Consider the following 7,098-nt stretch of genomic DNA (forward strand, 5'->3'; position numbering starts at 1 on the left):
ACGAACAGCGCACCAGAGCGACCTCACCGGAGCGACGCCGTGAAGTCACTGTGACACACATCCCGGAGCGACCTGGCCAGACGTCATGGAGAGGTCGCTTGCGTTTCTATCGTGAGACACCCCTTCTCAGAGCGACTTGCCAGAGCGACGCTCCGAGTTCGCTCGCGTTTCCATGGCGAGACGACACAAAACGAAGCCCGGAGCGACCTCTCAGAGCGACCCACTGAGGTCGCTCCCGAAGGCCGGAGCGACTTGTCGGAGCGACGCTCCGAGGTCGCTCACGTTTCCATGGCGAGACGACACAAAACGAAGCCCGGAGCGACCTTTCAGGGCGACCCACTGAGGTCGCTCCCGAAGGCCGGAGCGATATGCCGAGGTCGCTCCGCGTCTATTTGCCTGTCGAACTCATGTTTTCTAAGGGCCTTTTGGTCATTTCAATATGCACGTTTTACATTGCCAAAACCTAAGTTAAGTACTTTTGTAAGCCATTGGAGGCAAAAAAAAAAAATCTCTTTTCTAGAGAACAACTAGTAAAACTTCTTTTGATTCAGATTTCATTGCTTTCATCTTGTGTTCTGGTTGATTTCTTATCTATTCTTCTACATGATTAATCTGAAATCCAATATGGGTTTAAGAGGAATCATGGAGATTAGTGAGTAATCACCTTTTGAATTCATGGGTTAGGGAGATCAAGGGTGATTAGGTTAGTTCTAGGATGTTTTAGTGTAGATCATTCTTGTTCCTTGCTAGTACAGTATTCATAATTCATCTTCTGAGTTGGCCACTCAAAAGTTGATCAATAGGCATTTTCCACCCAAAAGGTGTTTGATGAAATGCCTGAGACAACTCTCCTAGGCTTTTAGTATACTTTGCCAAAGACATTTGTTGTTAAAGGTGCTAAGATAGTTAATAGACTTGTTAGTAATGATTGCTTTCACATTATTCAACCAAAGACATTTGATGTTTGAGATATGTTAGCAAATGAGCATTCATCTAGACATAGAACTTGCTTAGAATTGTGTCTAGGCTTAAGGTCAATAGTTTGATTGATCATTTGCCATCCTTAGTTCGATACTTGATCACCCAAGGTCTAATCCCTATGCACATAAGTTCTCTTTTCTCTTAGTCAAGAAAATATCATTCTGTAATTGCTTTCTAGTATTAGTAGTACTTTAAAACCCATCTAAATCATTGGTTGCACTTAGATTAAGTGAGTACTTGCATTCTCGGTGCTTTGATATCCCTTAGAATTGGTTCGACAATCTTTTATACTACATCATTTGTCTTAGGAGCCTTGAAAACTCTTAACATCAAATTGGCGCCGTTGCCAAATTCTGAGTAGATTTAAACATTGAGATTTAGTCACTTACTTGAGTCTAAGTCATTTTTATTTTCTTTTGTTACTGATTCTCCTTCTTCACCTCCCTTTCATCTACAGGTGTATGAACTTGCGGAGCAGGGGTCCATCACTTGCAGAGATTGGATATTGATATGGGAGACATACCTCAAAATGATCCGAACGCCAATGGAGCTAACAACGTTCCACCACAGCGAGCAGCTCGACCCATTGGCACTTATGACCGCCCCAACATTCATGGTCATAGATTGGGAATCCGAGCACCCGCCGTGGCAGCCAAAAACTTTGAGATCAAATCAGGACTCCTCAACGTGATCGAGAACAACAAGTATCATGGCTTGGCTCTAGAGGACCCATTTGATCATTTGGACAAGTTCGACAGCTACTGTGGGTTGTCAAAAACCAATGGTGTGTCTGAAGATGCCTTAAAGCTCAAGCTATTCCCTTTCTCTTTGGGGGATAAGGCACGCCAGTGGGAGAAGTCTCTACCCAGTGACTCTATCACCACTTGGGATGACTGCAAGAAAGCATTCTTGGGGAAGTTCTTCTCTACTTCAAGAACTGCTAAGCTGAGAAATGAGATTTATAGCTTTCAACAGAAGAACTTGGAAGGCTTCAGTGAAGCCTGGGAGAGATTCAAGGGCTACCAAGCTCAATTCCCACACCATGGTTTCTCTAAGGAGAGCTTGCTGAGCACATTCTACAGTGGTGCTCTTCCTAAGTACATGGCCAGACTGGATATGGCTAGCAATGGGTTCTTCTTGGGGAGAACTGAGGAAGATGCAGAGGAGCTGGTTGACAACATGGTAAAGAGTGATGCAGTCTACAGTGGAGACCACGACAGAGGCAGTTGAACAGATGATAAGCAGACGAGGAAGGAGTTGAAAGCTCTACAGGATAAGATAGACATCCTCATTGCTGATAAAGCCACCCAAGAGCAGCTGCACTTTGTTGGTAACCCAAGCCAAGAGACACCACATGTTGTCCATGAGGTTGAGGGTTTGGAATGTCAGGAAGAGCTGTGTTTCATCAACAACAGTGGTAGCTGGTACAAAAAAACCCAACTTTCAGTACAACAACTACCAACAGAAATCCTATCCCAACAACCAACAGAGTGGTTATCCGCCTAGAAACAACCAGCAAGGCAACTATCAGCCTCATCAAAACCCCTCGTCTGGTTCCTCTGCTCCTCAAGAGAGCAGCACTGATACCTTACTGAAACAAATCTTGGAGTCTCAGACTAGAAGTGAGAAGCATGTTGGTTATGAGTTGAAGAACCTAAATTCCAAGATTGATGGGAGCTACAATGAGCTCAACAACAAATTCTCACATCTTGCTTCTACAGTCAATAATTTAGAGAATCAGTTTGCTTCCATGAACACTCACCAGAATCGCCAGCAAGGATCTCTACCTGGAAAATCTGAGTGGTAAGCAGTTACCTCCTACAACCCTCACCAGGGATGCTGAGAAACTAGGTGAGGAGGTGGCCATCAACTTAGATGATGAAGTGGTGATTGTTGATGAGAAAATCAATGATGAAATCTTGGAGAGGATTGTGGAAGCCAAAGGTAAAGGAAAGGTTGGGGAAGAGAAGAAAACAGTGAAAGATGGTGAAGTTGTTGCTCCAGCAAGTGAAAATTCTTTTGTTCCTCGTCCGTATGAACCCAAACTTCCATTCCCTGGTAGATTCAAGAGGCAGCTGCTAGAGAAGTACAAAGCTCTGTTTGAGAAGCAAATGAGTGAAGCTCATGTTGCAATGCACATCATCGATGCTTTCATGTTGATTCCTCAATACAACAGGTGCCTGAAAGATGTTGTAGCTGCAAAAAAGAAGGAGATGGAAGACATGATGATTCTTACCCATGAGTGCAGTGCCATCATTCAGAGGCTTGATGTTCCAGAGAAGTTAGAGGTTCCAGGATGCTTCACACTACCTTGTAATCTTGGACCTATGGTATTTGAGAAATGTCTCTACGATTTGGGAGCTAGTGTCAGTTTGATGCCTTTGTCTGTTGCAAAGAAGCTTGGATTTACTCAGTACAAGAAGTGTAGACTCTCTCTGGTGTTAGCTGATCGTTCGGTGAAGTACCCTGTGGGCATCTTAGAGGACCTCCCTGTGAAGATTGGAAGGTATGAGATACCCACAGATTTTGTGGTGCTTGAGATGAGTGAGGAGCCTCAAGACCCATTGATTCTAGGAAGGCCATTCTTAGCTACAGCAGGAGCTATTGTTAATGTGAAGGAAGACACGATTGATCTCCATTTGGGTAAAGAGAACATCCTCCACTTTGATATCAAGGGGAAAATGAGAAAACCAACTGTGTTCGGGCAAGCTTTCTACATTGAAGAGATGGGCACTCCTGCTGATGAGCACCTTGAAGAGTTACCACCTGAGGACGACGAGGAGGGAGCATCTCCCTCTACTCATTCCCCATAGAAGGTAACCCACTACTTTTCCTTGTATATACCATTTCGTTTTTGCATATTAGTTTTCTCTTTTTGGGTATCTGTCTCTCCTTGACAACACAGAGACTGTGTCATTTAAGTTTGGGGGAGGTACCAAGTATTTGATCATGTTTTCTTTGATGTTGTTTCATTGAGTCATGCATTGCATACCTATTTGCATAAAACAAATTTGAAAAACACAAAAAAAAAAATCATTTAGTTTGCATCATTTGCATTTCTAGGAGAGTCTAGAGCATATATGTTGCATTTACTTGCATTGGGAGCAATGATTTGAAACGCCTTGTAAAGAACATTACTTTGCACCTGAGTAGCTTATGCACCTCTCAAAAAGACTTGTATACTTCGAGCCTTGAAAACTCTTCCTGAAACTTGTTGATTGCTGAAACTCAACCTTTGAAGCCAACTACAACCTTGTTTGAACTGAACAAACTTAATGCTTCTTACTTCTGGTCCCTTGTGTACTGAGTCATGGATATACACACTTGAGTTGTCACATCCTTTATGCCAATCTTTTTTGACAAACTCGAGTGGTACACCATTCCCAAAACCCTTCCCTCCTTTTGAGCTTTGATTATTTGATGAGTGAGGCCTTTTTCGGAAAGCCTTACATGTGCATAAAGTTGAGAATATCGGGAACGACAATGCTTGGCCTTCAGTCTTGTTAGATTAGACATTCTATTGTGTAGCTATAGGTGGGGGTGAGTGTGGTGACTACGGTTTGGAAGCATGAAAAGTTCGAAGGAAAAGAATATACTTTTTGTGTTTAAATGGATAATCTTATTGGAATTAATAGATAAACGTCTAGCTCGAGTTTATGAAAAGTCTTGGCCCCCGAAAAAAAATATATTAAAAAAAAAAAAAAATGAAGAAAAGGGGGCTGGCAAAGTTGTTTAGAGCTAAGATTTGTTTAGAAGTTGAGAAAATCCTTTATAGATTTCAAAGAAAAAGGGTTTTATGTGCAAAGTATTCTTGGGATCTTTTGGTGAGAGATGGGAGTTGGATTTGACATTGGGAAGTGATTGTGTAACTAGTATGTTTGAGAAAAGGGTAGAACAATGGAGATTGAGCATTGTATGCATGAGTTGGTCACTTTCTTAGATATATTATGTGCAATGTCAAGGCTACTTGTTTTGAGAGTAAACCACTTAAAAAGATCATGGATTTTGAACCTCTTGACCCACTTTTAATAAAAGCCTTCCTTTACTCAACCAAATGATTTGGACCAATTGACCATTTGATCATGGATTTTGAACCTCTTGACCCACTAGAATAAAAGCCTTCCTTTACTCAACCAAATGATTTGGACCAATTGACCATTTGCAAGAATTCACTTAATGTTTTATGCTTAATGAATGTGAGAGTTGGTTGATTTGAATGTGTGGATGTTTGATGATGAGTATAAGGGCAAAAGGAGTTGAGATAGGCCTAGAGAAGCTAGAGTGTAATAAGAGAGTGTGCTCAGGTTGGATTAGATGTTGAGTTGAGTGCTAGTTGTGTTTCTTTTGGCTATGAGCTCCCCACCTTAAAACCTCTCTCCCTATGAGTGCTAGAAAGTTCACTTGTGGACAAGTAAAAGAACAAGTTTGGGGGAGTTGATATCTTGCATATTTCCATTGTCTTATCCATTCATCCATGTGCATTTTGATCATATAGACTAGGATTTAGCCATGTTTAGGTTGCATTTTGCATACATGAGTCTTTATCAAGTGTTGGAGTACCACATGGAGTTCTTGGAGGCATTTGGGTGCATTTGGAGCTCAAAAGAAGTGTTTAAAGCGATCAACGGATGAGCAGCACACCAGAGCGACCTCACCGGAGCGACGCCGTGAAGTCGCTGTGACACACATCCCGGAGCGACCTGGCCAGAGCGACATGGAGAGGTCGCTCGTGTTTCCATGGTGAGACGACACAAAACGAAGCCCGGAGCGACCTCTCAGAGCGACCCACTGAGGTCGCTCCCGAAGGCCAAATCGACTTGTCGGAGCGACGCTCCGAGGTCGCTCGCGTTACCATGGCGAGACGGCACAAAACGAAGCCCAGAGCGACCTCTCAGAGCGACCCACTCAGGTCGCTCCCGAAGGCCGGAGCAACTTGTCGGAGCGACATGCCGAGGTTGCTCTGCTTCTATTTGCCTGTCGAACTCATGTTTTCTAAGGGCCTTTTGGTCATTTCATTATGCACGTTTTACATTGTCAAAACCTAAGTTAAGTACTTTTGTAAGCCATTGGAGGCAAAAAAAAAAGAATCTCTTTTCTAGAGAACAACTAGTAAAACTTCTTTTGATTCAGATTTCATTGCTTTCATCTTGTGTTCTTGTTGATTTCTTATCTATTTCTCTACATGATTAATCTGAAATCTAATATGGGTTTAAGAGGAATCATGGAGATTAGTGAGTAATCACCTTTTGAATTCATGGGTTAGGGAGATCAAGGGTGATTAGGTTAGTTCTAGGATGTTTTAGTGTAGATCATTCTTGTTCCTTGCTAGTAGAGTATTCATAATGCATCTTCTGAGTTGGCCACTCAAAAGTTGATCAATAGGCATTTTCCACCCAAAAGGTGTTTGAAGAAATGCCCGAGACAACTTTCCTAGGCTTTTAGTATACTTTGCCAAAGATATTTGTTGTTAAAGGTGCTAAGATAACTAATAGACTTGTTAGTAATGATTGCTTTCACATTATTCAACCAAACACATTTGATGTTTGAGATATGTTAGCAAATGAGCATTCATCTAGACATAGAGCTTGTTTAGAATTGTGTCTAGGCTTAAGGTCGATAGTTTGATTGATCATTTGCCATCTTTAGTTCGATACTTGATCACCCAAGGTCTAATCCCTATGCCCATGAGTTCTATTTTCCCTTAGTCCAGAAAGTATCATTCTATAATTGCTTTCTAGTATTAGTAGTACTTTAAAACCCATCTAAATCATTGGTTGCACTTAGATTATGTGAGTAATTGCATTCTCGATGCTTTGATATCCCTTAGAATTGGTTCGACAATCTTTTATACTACATCATTTGTCTTAAGAGCCTTGAAAACTCCTAACATCATCATCCACGCTCGACATTTTCTGTTATAAATTACCTTCATAGTTGTTTATATAAGGGTGTTCAAAAAGAGTTATTTATATACGTTTTTTTTTTGGGTAAAATGTTAAATAAGTTGTTTATATGCGTTGTTTACATTAGATAACATTTCATAGATATTTATAGCGGGTAAGTTAAAGTTCTCCACGTTCTTCTAACGTCTTCAACTAGCTACAACTAATGAAGTTT

At 41.5% G+C, this 7,098-nt stretch overlaps 1 non-coding gene across 1 annotated transcript; it reads right to left on the minus strand.

Annotated features, from left to right (window-relative positions):
* Window positions 1–1,923: 1,923 nt before the first annotated feature.
* On the minus strand, window positions 1,924–2,030 carry LOC125589340. Its single transcript, XR_007325528.1, has one exon. It is a non-coding gene; the product is annotated as a small nucleolar RNA R71 (small nucleolar RNA).
* Window positions 2,031–7,098: the final 5,068 nt, after the last annotated feature.

This window comes from Brassica napus, chromosome C6 (assembly GCF_020379485.1).
Source record: "Brassica napus cultivar Da-Ae chromosome C6, Da-Ae, whole genome shotgun sequence".
NCBI lineage: Eukaryota > Viridiplantae > Streptophyta > Magnoliopsida > Brassicales > Brassicaceae > Brassica > Brassica napus.